The sequence below is a fragment of the Sitophilus oryzae genome, unplaced genomic scaffold (genome assembly GCF_002938485.1).
Source record: "Sitophilus oryzae breed Bouriz unplaced genomic scaffold, Soryzae_2.0 scaffold_1442_pilon_pilon, whole genome shotgun sequence".
Taxonomy (NCBI): domain Eukaryota; kingdom Metazoa; phylum Arthropoda; class Insecta; order Coleoptera; family Curculionidae; genus Sitophilus; species Sitophilus oryzae.
Window position 1 is genome coordinate 3427465 of NW_022146107.1, and position 17791 is coordinate 3445255.

Below are 17791 nucleotides of genomic sequence, written 5' to 3' on the forward strand. Positions count from 1 at the left end.
GTCTGCTACCATCTTAGACAAAGGATTCTTTTTCAAATTTATATAGGGGCCATTATCGATTAAGTTGTTAACCTTATCGTAATAGTCTTTTTTATCTAATATAACAACCTTATTTCCCTTATCAGCTTTTAGGTAGAAACAATCTTTGTTACGCAAACTCTTGACAATATTGTGCTCTTTGTTAGATTTTAATGATTTACTTGAAACGATATTTTTTGATAACTGATTTCTACAAGCCTCTCTTGTAAATACTTTAGAAGCCTCGGGCAAGTGCTGAATAGCAGTTTCAATACCAACGACGATTTCCTCCAAAGCGCTACCAGAGTTGGGCAATGCAAACTTTAAACCTTTGTTTAATAAACTGAGCTCTTGTTTATCAAAAGTCTGCGAAGAAAGATTCTCTACTATGTTTATGTGTCTTTGGAAAACATGTTTGTTTTTAGAGCTTTTTAATTTTTTAAACTTATTATTTAAAATGGACATTTTCTTAACAAATTTTGAATTGATAACCACAAACATATTTCTCTGAAAGAGACACCAACATTCATACTCTACATTAGTTCATTAGTTAGCTTATAAGTAAGTTTTTTGTAAAGTCCATAGGCTTCAATTTCAAGCATACTTCGTTTACTATACAGAAATTTGAGAAATTTGAAATTTTACTATACAGAGACAACGGTCCAATTCCTTCAAGTTCTTTGTTCCTACTACTCTAGTGGCGGAAATCTAACTGTTACGCTCAGTGGGCTCTGACTCGGTTGGCTAGATTTTGCCACGCCCACTCGGTGCCCACTGAGCGAGTATATAAACGCTCAACTTGTAGATTGTACTTTAGTTTATAATCATCTGCTGATGATGCTAACATGGTTAGCGAAACGCGTGTCCAGTGTAAAAGTGTTTTGGTGTATTGTGGTGATTTAGTGTTTTTATTTTGCTGTGTAACACCAAAGGTTCCAACCCTCAACTGTAATCAAAATTGGTCTACTAGAACACAATATACAGGGTGGTTCGAACTGTATTCCGGAAATTTCGGCAGCATATTCTGCAGATAAAAGTAAGTATATTATTATTTTAATGTTTTTTATTTTTATACTACATAAGATTTTTTATATTCTGTATGACAAATCTTATTATTTTTTTATTATTGTTGTTAAGAGGAAAAAAAAAGACTTATAATTGTGAAATTTTATAGTTTTTAGAATTTTAGAATAAAGTGCCTGAAAAAGCCCACTATGTTGGAACGAAACGTCGCATAATAAAAAAAAGTTTCCAACTTTCAATTTATTAGAAAAAACTCATACCCAAGAAAAGGAAAAAAAAATATATGGATAAAAATAAGTAAAAAAGTTCGTATAAATGTATGTCCTAAAATATTTAGTTTCGGAGATACAGAAGTTTCATTTTTATTTCGGTTTCTTTCAAATAATAAAGAAAAACAAAGAAAAAAAACTAATACAATCTTTCACTTTACTACAAGTTGGATCAGCACTGCATTTGCACGAAGGCATGTTTAAAGTTTTTTGTTACTTCAATTTTATACCGTTTTCCCATATTATTTCCCATTAAAAATATTCTTGAATATTTTCAAACAAACAGTTCTTGTCTTTCCAATATTTCTCTGCAGACACACATTTGTATGTGCATGTTACTTTGAAAACACGTCAACTGCAGATCGCGTATAATATTAAAGAGTTAAACAAGACAAAGTGAAAAGCATCCTATTTTGAATATGTCATGTTCTTTAGCGCTGAAAAAGGAAATATATCATGTTTTCACAGCACTGCTGTTGTTCCTTTATAAATATGTAGAAAAAGAGTGGGATGTAATGGAAAATTTGAAGATGTAATAATTTATTTCGAGAATAACATAGTTTCCTTACGTACCTTTGAATAAAAATATTTAAGCTTGATTCAGAACCTAGAAGTTAGTAGAATAAATTAGTGTTTCAATTAGCGTAGAAGTAACGTTTTCCTGTAATCTTAGGCATATTCCTAACATTTATTTTTTTTACTTATCCTATTAAATAGAGCACTGATATTTTTACAATCTTGAAGTTGAAAATGGATCTCATGGAAAATCCCATGACTCACCATTTCTTAAAATCTAATCATTTGGCTGCAGTATTCCGTGTCAAATATCCTGAACAACCCTGTATAATATTGATATTTATTGAAGTCCTTAAATGCAAATTTAATAATAAAATACCATGTAATTTCTCAATAATCGTCATACATAAATTATTAAATATTCTATATCTATTCTCCGCCTCACTAAGTAATTGCGTGTTGGTGCTTATACCATAAGCTATTCAATCCCAATTGAATTGTAAGCGCGTTAGCCTGAAATTATCACGGATGTAGCGATAATTCAGCAACTGAGATGGTCTAGATACACACAGAAATTATTATTGAATTTTAAATCTTCCCCCTTCTTTGGGCTGAGATTAAATTCAATAATTTTCTCAAAAACACTACACATGTAAATAACAAGCGTGTACCCGCGACGTGACTTCGTTCGCGTCGAATTAATCATTTGTAATGCTAATGATAAAGCAAAGCAAGAATTTCCATTAACATACAAACTGGATAAATTTTTCTCACATTTATGTCAACATGAGAAGAACAATATGGCGATATTATTATATAACTTGGTAATATTTGAGGGGTAGTTTCATCTCGTTGGAATTTGACTTTCGAAAAATCCGTTTGCCAAAAATAAGCTTTTTATGTCAAGCAGTTTCAGCAGAATCGTGGTTAATCAATTACCCAACTTTTTGAAACACCCTGTATGACTTTTAAAAAGTTTCAAAATATGTAAAAAAACAAAATAAATTATGCCTGTCCAAGCGTTTTCCCGAAAGACTATCCGTTTTTCAAATAACAAATATTGTAATATTTGAGGGGCCTTTTCACCCTCTTGGAATTTGAGATTCGAGAAACCCCTCCTTATCAAACCTCTACACCCCACAGTCAATCCGTTTGCCAAAAATCAGCTTTAAACGTCAAGCAGTTTAAGCAGAATCGTGATTGTACTCAATGGTCATATTTTATGAAACACCCTGTATAAATTTTTAAAAAATCTTAAAATATATAAAACAACAAAATAAAATATACCTGTTTAAGAGTTTTTTCCCAAAAACTCACTGGTTTTTAAATAAAAAATATTCTAATATTTGAGGGGTTGTTTCACCCCCTTAGAATTCGAGTTTCAAAAAATCCCTTCTTATCGAACCTCTACACCCTAAAGTCAATCCGTTTTCGAAAAATCAGTTTTTTACGTCAAGCGCTTTAATCACGATCGTGATTAATCAATGACCGAATTTTTCGAAACACCCTGCATACGTTTTTAAAAAATCTTAAAATATGTAAAAATACAAAATAAAATATACGTGTTTAAGCGTTTTTTCGGAAACCGTTTTTTAAATAAAAAATATTGTAATATTTGAGGGGTGGTTTCACCCCCTTGGAACTGGAATTTCGAAAAATCCCTTCTTATCGAACCTCTAGACCCTAGAATCAACCTGTATGCCAAAATTGAGCTTCTTACGTTGAGTGGTTCGAGCGGGATCGTGATTAATCAGTGAGTCAGTCACTTAAGGAATTTTTTGTATATTAGTATAGAAGTATAGATATAGGTACAGTTTTTTTCTCTTCAAAAAAAGTCCCATGGGTATTTCGCCACTTGCGATCTAAGAAAATCTAAAAAATAAAATCTGGCCGCCAAGTTGAGCACAGCCAAGTAAGGTATTAGCGGCACTTTTGACCACCCTGTAACTTCGTTGTGAATAAAGCAAGAATATTAATATACTAAAATATCTAGTGATTATACCTCATAGTTTAACTTTTTCAAAAATCTGAAAGGCCCGTATTTATGACCCCACAAAACTGTAATTCTTTCCCCATTTAACCGACTCTCTATCTCCAGTAGTCTCCGAGATACCCATTAAGAACATCGTAGAAAACTCGCCCTTTATATTTAAATGGGAGACCCTATATATTAATGTGTCCCTTATTTACCAAATTGATCATTTCTCTCACGACGCTCTCTAAATTTTTAGTTTATTGTCTAAAAAAAATAACAGACTATTGCAAACCCTTAATACTTTTAATAATAAACCTTGCCCCAAAGTCGATTTATTTCCCATTTAAATAAATTACATGGGAATTTGCCATTTTTTGCAAATATTTTTTTTTCTCTCGTTCTTGTTCTCTCGCAGCCATGACAATATATATTCTTCTACAGAATTGAACGCTCTACAAAAAAGGTTTCTTACAATTTTTCGATAAACCTACTCCTTCAAAAGTTATTCACGGTTAAAGTTAACCACCCGGTAAATTCCTAATTTTTTCAACTTTTTTGACGTAATTATGATTATTTTTGAAAAATTTAATCTATTATTTGAAAAAAATATCAATTTTCATGATACCATGATAAACAATTTTGAATCATAAAAAACAATTATTGAATGTATCAGACAGAAAATGGTTGAAGCTTTAAAAGTGAGTAATGACGAAGACTTCGATATTTCTAACCGCTGCATTTTTAATCACGATGATTTTAAATGGTTTATAAACAAAAACCTTGATTATTTCATAAATTCAAATTTGTTACAATTTTTTACACCGTTTAATATTGATACAAGTTTTCTGAAATTAGACAGTACGGAATGGTTAAAGGATCCTAGATACATGAGAGGCTTAGAAATTGTGAAAAATTTGAGAGTAGTCAATGATACTGCAGAAAGAGCTGTTAAATTGCCAGAAGAATATATTAATATTTTATCTAGAAGTGAAGATGAAAAACAATAGGTGATTCAGAGTGTAAGCGAGTATAAGAAGAAATATCAAAATCCAATGTTTATCAAAAAACTATACTTATATGGTTTGAACTTCATTAGACTTGAAGATTTCTTAATTTTAGGCTTTTAACCCAACCTTAACACTATCAGAATTGTATATTTTTATAGTAATAGATTCAATTTTTCAAAAATAATCATAATTTTGTCAAAAAAGTTTAAAAATTTAGGAATTTACCGAGTGGTTAATTTTAACCGTCAATAACTTTTGAAGTAGTAGGTTTATCGAAAAATTGTAAGAGACCTTTTTTGTAAAGCATTCAATTCTATAGAAGAATATATAATTGTCATGGCTGCGAGAGAACAAGATCGAGAGAAAAAAAAGTATTTGCAAAAAGTGGCAAATTCCCATGTAATTTAAATGGGAAATAAATCGTCTTTGGAGCGAGGTTTATTGTGAATATTAAGGGTTTGCAATGGTGTGTTATTTTTTTTAGACAATAAACTAAAAATTTAGAGGGTGTCGTGAGAGAAATTACCAACTTGGTAAATAACGGACACCCTACTATACAGGGTGGTCCGAACTGTATTCCGGAAACTTCAGCAGCGTATTCTGCAGATAAAAATAAGTAAAAAAATCCGTAGAAATCTATGACCTAAAATACTTAGTTTCGGAGATACAGGGTGTATAAGTTTCATTTTTATTCCGATTTTTTCCAAATAATTTCTGAAGTAACATCAATATTTGGATGAAATTTTGTGAAAAATAGTTTCTTGATATGAGAAATTCGATTTTGATGTCAATATGGCTCCTACTTGTAGAGGGCGCCACATATATATTTTTAACTGGTTTGAAGAGTAATAACTTTTCGTTCGTACCTGTATAAAACTACTAATCAAAAAAATATACATTTACGATGTTTTTAACGTAAAAAAGATCTCTTAATAAAAGTCGCTACGAGTAATAGTTCTCGAGATATTTGAAATCGAAATTATCAATACCTGTCATCATTGACATAAATTATATAAACATGTTGACTAAATAGTTAATAGATGGAAATCATAAATTTGAAATGTTCTTGTGCCAAACCATCATCTATCATCATATTTTCGAAGAAAATTTTATGATTAATTTAAAAAAATAAACATTTTCCCAATTTATCTTTTTAGTCAATTAACTATCTACTCAACATGTTTATTTTTTGTCAATAATGACATGTATTGACTATTCCCATTCTAAATATCTCGAGAAGGGTTGCTCGTTACGATTTTTACCAAGAGACATTTTTTACGTAAAAAAATACGAAAATGTATATTTTTGCACTCAGCAGTTCTATACAGGTACGGACAAAAAGTTATTACTCTTCAAAACAGTTTAAACACATGTAGGTGGCGCCCTCTACAATAGGAGTCATAATGACATCAAAATCAAATTTCTCATGTCAAAAAACTAACACGCACCAATTTTCATCCAAATATTGACGTTACTTCAGAAATTATTTGGAAAAAATCGAAATAAAAATGTAACTTCTACACCCTGTATCTCCGAAACTAAGCATTTTAGGATATACATTTATAAGAAGTTTTTTACTTCTTTTTATCTGCAGAATATGCTCCCGAAGTTTCCGGAATACAATTCGGACCACCCTGTATATTCTAGTGAAAAAATGAAAAAGTATTTGTAGCTTATAATGAGAAAAATTATTCTATCTAATAAACGTATATCGTATATCCGTAAAAACAATATCTGAAAAAAGAATATTCGTACAAAAACAATATCCGGAAAATTTACTTTCATCTCGTGCGGTAATTTATTAGAGTTTTTGCATTGTTTATCTGTTTTTTAGGTTCACAGAGGGTTTCCCAATTGTAAAATAAAGCTTTTCCATATTATTAAATCGCCAAAAGCGTCCATGCGTAGCAAAAAAACTCTAAACCAAATCAACAGGGAAAGTAATTAAACAAACATTCTGTTTATTATGCTAACAAGTATTCTAAAATATATTGCGTTATTTTATTAAATTTGATTTAAAGTAAAGGGATAATATTAATTGATCTTTTAATTAATATACTCATGCGTTAGTAATTAAAAAAAATTAATTCCTACTTAAAAAATGAAAATTATATTTGTATTTATCTGGTTTTATCCCGTTTATCTGTTTTTTAGGTTCAAAAGTTTTCCCAATTGTAAAATAAAGCTTTTCCATAATAAATCGCCATATTAATATATATGTTACGGTTAAAGTCCGATGTCTGGTTAATGTTTGGGTAAGTTATGTTTTTGGTGGTTTTGTTGTGTATTATTCTCGAGATTAACCGGGTAATGTGGACATTAACCGTAACATATACACTACATAATTCGGAGTGTCCAATAATTTGATCATCCAATGAATTGATCTATCTCTAATAGGTACATGACATTAGTCTATGATGTGTATTATTTATTACTAAATGTCTTGATTAAAAATAACAAAGAATTTATATTTTTGTTTAGCTAAGAATAATTTATAAGCTTGGTGCATTCTCCACCGGCGCTGGCGCTGCCACCATCGGAGAATATCATAAAAAACTAGTATATACACGGATTTAAATAGCAAGTATACGAAAAATTTATTATTTAATTATTCTAAAAGTGTTAACAAGTATAATTTCTAAAAATTCCAAAAATAAAAATAAAAAAGTAAATATTTTGATATCTTCAGAAGGTCTCACTTGTATTATAACTTATTATTCCAATTAAAAAAAAAATTAGATGAGTTCAACTACGGTAGCGAGCATAGTTTTAATCACCGGTTTTGCTAGTGGGGCATATTTGGGGCTATTTCGGCTATAACAAAATTTTTTAAAGGTACATAATTATAATTTTAAGAGACGTTCATTAAAGATTTAATCACGAGTCGATTAACACTTAAGTACTAACACCCCGTCTCATAGACGCAACGGACTAGCTGGACATATGACATCTCCACTCCCCTCCGTTTCTAATTATCATCCAACTATGTAATTTCAATACGCATCAAAACAAGTTAAAAGCCGGCAGGGCAATTTGTGAAAGTATGTGTAGTTTTCAAAATATTTTAGTTTAAACTATCGATGTCGTCTGACAGATGGAGTGTTAGTGTTAACGTAAGCTTTTTTTTTCTAATTTGTGCAATCAATCAAGCACCTAATAGCTCAAAACATGTGAAGTATGGCGAGCAAAATCACAAGGATACTCTTCTAAAGTGGTATGAAGAGATTAGCAGCGATAATAGCAAAATAGTGACATAGAATCCGAATGTGGCGAAAATTTTGCTATAGACAGCGATCATAATTCTGAATTCGAATTAGAAGGTAAAAAACGGTTTTTAACTAATATCTAAAGGTATGTAGCTGTGTATGTTTTGTTATAGATGACGAAAATATGGATGTGAACGATCAGTAGACTAATATCGAAGAAAATGAAGAGAACAATTTGTTTGGAATGCGCAAAAAAGTGTGTAGGGAACAAGCCCATCTTTAGGCATTGTCATTTTTTTATTCTTTATATTTTCTTTTGCTTTTTTTTGCTTAATAGATAGGCTTTTATATGCTAAATATAATAATAAATATAGTTTTTCATTTCCTTTCGTTTTTTTTTACTATCTCAATGAGAAACAAAGATATGTCAAAAATCCAAAACTAGTACTTTTATTTCAAAAATATAAAACATGTTTGCATAATATAGGTATTAGATATTTTTTTCCTGTAGTTTTAATGCTAATGATTCACTCCACTTACAAAAAATCTGTTAGACACAAACAAAATATGTATTTTTTAATGCGTCTCTAAGACGGGCTGTTAGTATACGCGCGACTATTTCAATATGTTAGTACTTAAGGGTTAAAAAAATAACCCATTAATATTGCAAATTATACTTGCTCCTCTCATAATATATGTCTATTTAATTTTTTGATTATATGACAAGCACTTTGTTTACTCACTTGTTTCGTCGAACTGTTTAAATCCATTTTTGCTTTTGATCAAATCGGTGTGAGAAACTATGAAGCTATAAAATGTTGTTTCGGGAGAGTTTAATATCCCGGAAAGTTGATTTATTGAATTTTATTGCACCCAACAACGTCCTAATTACGCTCTCCTTTACGCGTTAACATTTTTTCGGCAATTTTATTAACATTTGAAATTGTCACAACACGACGCCTAGTTCGAATTTTTTTTTCACTTATTTTTTACTACCCGAAACAACATTACATCACACCAACCTTGTACCTGAGTGTTTTATAGTCTCAATAACTGCACTAGCAAAAAACTAAAATACTTAAATATTATGACAAAACCTCGATTTCAATATTATTTTAATTCGATCAACATGACGGCCGGCGCACAGTGCTTCGAACATATGGCTCTAGAGGACAAAAATCCAAAACTTCTCTTTTATTGTAAGCAATTTATTCAAACTAGGTTTATTTGACAGAAATGATGTGTACTCTCATTTTACTAAATGATGATGTTCCTAGTCCTACGTTTATGAAAAAAAAATCTTATAAATAATAATAATGTTGGAGCTGTGTTCCATCTAAGCAAATAATAAGTTATAGTATGAAAACGGTGTAAGTATTAAATAAATTCCTGTGATAAAAAAAAAATTGAAATAACATTAGAACATGATTCCTACAATATAAGCCTAATAAAGATAAAAATGTTTTTCTTTAATGAAAAAGAAACATTAATGTTATATTTAATTAAAAAAAAACTTAAGATACTATAAATTTACTTTAGGACAACAAAATGCATAGATCGTAACTACTCTGATTCAGGAGAATTACTGCTGACAGAATCTTCCAAATTTATAGTATCCAAATCACAGGTAGATGAAGTATCCTCACATATAATATATTTCTGTACATCATTTTCTAATATGTTACTTTTTCGCGTTGTTACTGTTCATTTTGTCGGTATGAGGGGTTCGGATGTTAATAGTTACATCTTTAATATACCTTCTCCATATATTATTTTTTCCTTTTCTTGGGTATAACATTTTATAATAAATTGAAAGATGGACATTTTTTTTATGCGACGTTTCGCTCCAACATAGTGGACTTTTTCAGGCACAAGTGGTGTCTCATTTGACTGGAAGGTTCATCAATATCTAATAAGAACATATTTTTTGAAATACAAATAATTTTGAGTTCTTATCCTTATGATCAAGCCAAGTATTAACCAGATCGGCATTGCTTATCAATTTTACTCCATCTGAAAAGTATTATAAAATAAAGTTCGTCGCAAGCAGACGCAGGTGAACTATACAAAAAATAAAAGTGTATGAATATGGCAACAAAAATATTCAATAAATACGATATGTTTTAATATGTTTTTTTTTAAATGCCTTTTTGAAGTTTGAAAACGTAAAATTTTTATACCCATTTAAGAATCATCTTAAAAATAAATAAAAACTAAACAATCACGAACTTGTTTAGAAATAAATTTAAAGTACATACCTTGTTTAACAATATCCATAGTGGCTTTCAATTAAGTACGTACCCGTTTAACTCCATAATATACAGAACTACTATGAATGTTATTCTTTTCACTGATGAGATAATGATCGCAAAATTTATTTTTAGTGAAAATATTTGCTAACAAAAACGCTGCATATGAAAAATAATATACAGGATGGTTGAACATTGCTATAAGTATAAAATTATATATTCAGATGTTAGTAAATTTTAACTTATTTTTTGATTTTTGTCCATGGGACGAAGCACTGTGCGGCGCGGCGGCTTGAAATAAGTACTAATAAATTCTGATTTTTGCCGTTGAAGCGCTGCGGTCGGAATTTGTTGAAATCAACTAAAATCCACCAAGCCTATAATTTAGTTCTGCCAACATAATCTGCAAAACTATGAGACACGTCTTTTACATCATTATTTTATTTGTTTTCATCATCTGCTAGGCTTTTATTCCCCTACTCGCTTTTCTCCATTTTTGTTATTGTAGAGAGAGGAAAGACGTTCCTCAAATTGGAGGGAATGGCTGGAGCGTCACTTAGGCCGTTCCATTAAACTGTCAATTGATATTTGGTGGTTTTTCAAAGGGCAGTGATGGAACACTGCTTACACTCTATAACTAATGCAATGTACGCTGTCGTATTGTGACAACGGTTTCTGTGAGAAAATAAAATGATTTTTGAAGCGCCCTGGTTTTCTACAGTTTCTGTTTGTTGTAGTAATAACTTAAAAACACTTGAAATCTGTTGTGACATTAATACACTACATTAAATTTTATTTTTACGCATCACAGGAAATACAGGGTGTTGCAAAAAACAGGTGCCATCTCTCGTGGAGAGATTCCTCACCTAAAAATATAATTTGTTTTTCATATCAACATAGGTCCGATTCTGCTTTGTCTCGTAGTTAGAGGGTGTTAACATCTTATTGTTTCTCCGATTTATTATAATTTTCTTCCAAGTACTTTTAGCGTTTCGAATGAAATTTTGAGGGTAAAGGTTACTATAAATACAACATATTTTAAGCTAAAAAAGTGTCGACATATTCACCAGGGACGTGCATATAGGTTATCACTGGAATATTTTCCTAAAAAAGCATGTACGCTACTGATTTTTTCTCTTGTTATAGAAATAGTGTAAGCAGTTTGATGTAGATTAAAAGTTGTCTCGTGATATTTAGTCGATTTCGGCCTCATTGATGAAATAAACGCAATTTTATTAATTTGCCTTGATCCAAGTCTAATAGAAACTTTTACAAAAATTTTAATCATTAACTTGCAAAAGTTTTAAATAAGTACTCATTGATGCCTCATCAAAAAAATGAAAAGAAGTTCCTATAAACATGGGTATGGAAATACATAGTTTTAGAGTTACAGGATGTTAAAACTTTATATAATTAGGTTTTTTGTAATTATTTTAAATACCATAATTTTTTTATTTGAAATTGCTGTAGGTTGGAAAACTGCCTTTATTATTTGAAGTATAGTTGAAGTTGTCGGCATTTTGAAAAAACAATCAAAAGATAAAAAACGCTGCTAAGACTATCAAAATGTTGATCTAATAACAAGTTGACGTTTACACTATTACGTCAAAGCAACTTTTTTCCAAAGCCTACGATGACTTCACTGAATCATTGTTTCTTGTTCACTGTTATTAATATCTTAATTATTAGACATTAATACATCTGGTATTATGTTATTCTGGTATTTCGTCGATTTTAAGATAAACTAAATGTTTCTATAATATTTTTAGGTTAGAATGGGCATAATCAAGAGGGCTACTGATACCGTGTTGTAAAAATGAGGTAATTAAGGGCTTATTTTTTGGTATTTATTATAATTTTGCTAATATCTTCGGTTTGAAAGAAGATATCAAGATGTTTCAACTCTTTACTATTAGGTAAAATTACATATATACTATCGTAACTGGAACGAAGGCCCGTAAAAACAATATCTGAAAAAAGAATATTCGTACAAAAACAATATCCGGAAAATTTACTTTCATCTCGTGCGGTAATTTATTAGAGTTTTTGCATTGTTTATCTGTTTTTTAGGTTCACAGAGGGTTTCCCAATTGTAAAATAAAGCTTTTCCATATTATTAAATCGCCAAAAGCGTCCATGCGTGGCAAAAAAACTCTAAACCAAATCAACAGGGAAAGTAATTAAACAAACATCCTGTTTATTATGCTAACAAGTATTCCAAAATATATTGCGTTATTTTAATAAATTTGATTTAAAGTAAAGGGATAATATTAATTGATCTTTTAATTAATATACTCATGCGTTAGTAATTAACAAAGAAAAATTAATTCCTACTTAAAAAATTAAAATTATATTTGTATTTATCTGGTTTTATCGCGTTTATCTGTTTTTTAGGTTCAAAGGTTTTCGCAGTTGTAAAATAAAGCTTTTCCATAAGAAATCGCCATATTAATATATATGTTACGGTTAAAGTCCGATGTCTGGTTAATGTTTGGGTAAGTTATGTTTTTGGTGGTTTTGTTGTGTGTTATTCTCGAGATTAACCGGGTAATGTGGTGTAACGTTTTTAGTTCGTTACATGTCTTTTTTATATATGATATATATGGTGTCTGGCGTATCGTCATCGGATTCCGTATCGTTCAGGCCTGATAATTTATTTGGCACGCTTGGCGTAATTTTTACGTTCCCTAGTCGCCAACCCTGTTATCGTTTGACACAACCCTGTTATCGCTCTGAGGAGGCGCTATCAACATCGCTTCTGTCAACTCTCTCCGTGCTTAACCTCACTTTGTTTTGCCGCTCTGTTGAATCCCGGCTTTTAGAAATGGTGATTATTTAAATCTTGCTGTATAATTTGAATCAGCTGCTATTTCAAACCAACAGGTAAAGATGAGATATTATCCTTTTAGATTCGATATTCTTACTGCATATTTTTAGGGTAGAGTTTTGGATGTCCCAACTTAACTTGTATTTGTATTTTGCTGGCACGTTGGCGTCCCTGTTCTTTTGTCCTCCAGAATGTTACATGGAAGAAAGGACAGTTTCTTTGTTTTTTATTGAGCCCTCGGAAGTAATTCGAGGTAGGTTTATTTTGTTTATTAGACCTTGTTTGGTTTTAAACAAGAGTTTCATATTTTTAGGGTCCAAGGTACGGACTATTTACAAGGTACGGGAATTATCCAAGGTCCTAGTAATATCCAAGGTACGGGTAGTGTTCCCCTGTACCGATGTCTTATGGACGGACTGTGTCCAAGGTTATGGTCCAAGGTTATGGTCCAGGTTACGGACATTATCCAAGGTCCTAGTAGTGTTCCAAGGTACGGGTAGTGTCCCCATATTGCCACAGTATGGATACAGCGTAAGCCCCATGCTGCTTCGCTCCCGTTTCTAAGCCTGGTCAGTAACTGCGGCTGTATTGATTCATGGTGTCCTCATTCTGGCCTCTTTTGTTGTTTTGACCAACAGGATCGCCGACAATCATCATCTGCTAGGCTTTTATTCCCCTACTCGCTTTTCTCCATTTTTGTTATTGTAGAGAGAGGAAAGACGTTGCTCAAATTGGAGGGAATGGCTGGAGCGTCACTTAGGCCGTTCCATTAAACTGTCAATTGATATTTGGTGGTTTTTCAAAGGGCAGAGATGGAACACCGCTTACACTCTATAACTAATGTAATTTACCCTGTCGTATTGTGACAACGGTTTTTTTGAGAAAATAAAATGATTTTTGAAGTGCCCTGGTTTTCTACAGTTTCTGTTTGTTGTAGTAACAACTTAAAAACACTTGAAATCACTACATTAAATTTATTACGCATCACAGAAAATACAGGGTGTTTTAAAAAACATGTGCCATCTCTCGTGGAGAGATTCCTCACGTAAAAAATAAAATATTTTGCATATCAACATAGGTCCGATTCTGCTTTGTTTTGTAGTTTCGTTGTTGAAGTTGTCGGCATTTTGAAAAATCCAAATCAAATGATAAAAAACGCTGCTAAGACTATCAAAATGTTGATTTAATAACAATTTGACGTTTATACTATTACGTCAAAGCAACTTTTTCCAAAGCCTACGATGACTTCACTGAATCATCGTTTCTTGTTAACTGTTATTAATATCTTAATTATTAGACATTAATACATCTGGTATTATGGTTTCTGGTATTTCGTCGATTTTAAAAGAAACTAACTGTTTCTATCTTATTTTTTTGTTAGAATGGGCATAATCAAGAGGGCTACTGATACCGTGTTGTAAAAATGAGGTAATTAAGGGCTTATTTTTTGGTATTTATTATAATTTTGCTAATATCTTCGGTTTGAAAGAAGATATCAAGATGTTTCAACTCTTTACTATTAGGTAAAATTACATATATACTATCGTATTTAATTTTTTTGAACAAACGCGCTAGGTTTGTTAAATTGTAAGAAAGCGCCCCCTAGCGTCTACGTTCAAAACCTTATTATTATTATTTTTATTGTATATTATAGAGTAAGAAACGCTGTTTTAAACGAGCCCTTGTTTATTGGATTCTGATCATCCAGTCCAGAGTTATTAACATTTAATTAAAGATAGATCTAACATTCCCCCACCATTTTATTTTAGCAGATAGGGGAAAATCGTTCTAATGAAAAAAATTTAAAATTTACTGAAGATTATGAAGCTATTATTTATAGTACCCATTATCTAGGCAAAATTCTGTAAAAATTCTATTTTCTTATTTTCCATAGCAGTTGCGCCCTCTAGCGGCCGTTTTACAAACTTGAAAATAATTTCCAGCAGTTTATCAAAGCCCCTTTAGTTATAAATATTTTTTTCCGTAGGCCCTACGGCTAATACTTTCCGAGATACAGCCGAGAGCTATTCTTAGTGGGACACCCTGTACATCGAAGTTGGAAAAAAATCTGTTTAAGCTTATGCCAATGTAAGGGGCCAACCTGTATATTATGAAAAAATTAAGAGAATAGTAAAGGTCAAATTAGTATTGTATATTATAAACAAACCTTTGGAAGAAGTAACGTATCTTCACTTTGCTTATTACACGTTAGTAACTTAATTTTTAATCTGCATAAATTAAAGCAGTTTACTTCTACCAAGCAAAATATTTAGACATTTTTCCCTAAATTTGCACAAAATCTCCTCTTTGCCACGGTGCAAGTTACCGCAAACTGTCTCTTGCTCAAACTTCATTAAAAATTCAAATTAAACTCCAACCTGATTGGCTTAGTTAAGACAAACAAATTAAATTGAAAATGATAAGCTGACTGTAAAAATCTGCATCTACAAATTTTAATAAGTACATTTTTCGTGGATAATAAAGTTCAATATAATTTGTTGTAGTCGTCCGATTTTAATATTTTTTTAAGCAATATGTAGCTGAATTATTCAACTTTTTAGCTTCTGTTTAAATTAAAAATTAAAATTTTTCATTTGCTTATTATACGAGAAAAAACAGAATGTTATAAAAAAAATTGGCGCTGGGAGGCACGTACAGCCGCCCATACTAAAATATGTTATTAAAAAGTTGGTTGGCAGTTCTTTTAGTTTCAAAATAAAGGAATTTTCCATTTTTTATCTCAAAAACGGCGGCTTTGACTGATTTTGATGTTATTACAAATTTTGTTGCAAATATTATTCCTAATCTTAAATTGAAAACCGCGTTTCGCTAGCTACTGTGATTTTAGAGTTACAATTTTTTAAAATTTTTAACCCCCTACCATACCCTCTTACCAACCCCTCACCCTCACAAAAAAACTAATGGCCAGATTCTCGGGTGCCACAGTATTTTTGTGCCAAATTTGGTTAAAATCGGTTTAGCGGTTTTTGAGTTCTCGTGTTACAGACGGACAGACGGACAGACGGACAGACGGACAGACGGACAGACGGACAGACGGACAGACGGACAGACGGACAGACGGACAGACGGACAGACGGACAGACGGACAGACGGACAGACGGACAGACGGACAGACGGACAGACGGACAGACGGACAGACGGACGAACGGACAGACGGACAGAACGGAAAGACGGACAGACGGACAGACGGACAGACGGACAGAACGGACAGACGGACAGACGGACAGAACGGACAGACGGACAGACGGACGAACGGACAGACGGAGAGCGGAGAGAGACGGAGATGCAGACAGACGGACAGACGGACAGACGGACAGACGGACAGACGGACAGACGGACAGACGGACAGACGGACGAACGGACAGACGGACAGACGGACAGACGGACAGACGGACAGGCGGACAGACGGACAGACGGACAGACGGACAGACGGACAGACGGACAGACGGACAGACGGACAGACGGACAGACGGACAGACGGACAGACGGACAGACGGACAGACGGACAGACGGACAGACGGACAGAACGGACAGACGGACAGACGGACAGACGGACAGACGGACAGACGGACAGACGGACAGACGGACAGACGGACAGACGGACAGACGGACAGACGGACAGACGGACAGACAGACGGACAGACGGAGACAGAGAGATGGAACAGACGGACAGACGGGCAGACGGACAGACGGACAGACGGACAGACGGACAGACGGACAGACGGACAGACGGACAGACGGACAGACGGACAGACGGACAGACGGACAGACGGACAGACGGACAGACGGACGACGGACAGACGTCTCATAATCCACGGTATTGCGCCTCATGAACAAAATATACACAAAATTGTTTAGAAAATCTTCTAATTATTTATTATTTCTGGTTATGGTAAAGTAACATTTATGCGAAGTTTAGTTTACGAATTTGGTTTTGTTTTTCTAGTTTTAATTATCTAAATCCCTGCATAATAAATACTAGTTGAATGGATTTATATCAAACCATCCTGGGTGCTAATAAAAGTATCGTTTACATATTTCTCTTAAGAACAAAAAAAGAACATTGCTTTTAAATAATGTCCGTGGACCATACTTTTGTTGACATCGGGTCAATTAATAATATTCCCAAGCGGATATATTGATAATGTTACCAGTATTACGCATCAAGCAATACTACTCTTATATTAATCAATTAAGGCCGTAAACAAACATATCATATACACTTTTATATACTAATTCACTGTAATTATATTCCTGCGGTTTAAGTGAAAAATTGTGTTCCTAACAAAACTAATAAATTCCTAACACACCATGAAACAGAGTTTATTTTTTTCGTAATGTCACTGACTATTGTTGCCTCACGGTAGTACGTGAGATAGCTATATTTGGCTTTAATTCAATGTAATTAACTTCACGTAATAATTAATATTTTAATTATAATAATTTGTAATATTAAAGCTGATGCATATATACATTTCCATTAGTCCTATCATCAAATATTTAATTTGTGTGAAAATCCCCTGATGTACAAAGTGCAAATTATTTTTTAAAAATAAATACAAAATTCAATTACAGCAAATTACTGCGAACACAATCCAGTAGGCCCCGTTTTTTGATAAAATATTATTAGAGAAATTTATGACGTAATATAATTTAACGCTATGAAATTGTTAGATACGT

At 32.4% G+C, this 17791-nt stretch overlaps 1 protein-coding gene across 1 annotated transcript in view; it reads right to left on the reverse strand.

The window, feature by feature from the left end:
• Window positions 1-17791, reverse strand: part of LOC115877072 (neuroligin-4, Y-linked-like) — a 259288-nt gene that overhangs the window by 168698 nt on the left and 72799 nt on the right. The gene's annotated exons all lie outside the window — the stretch shown is intronic.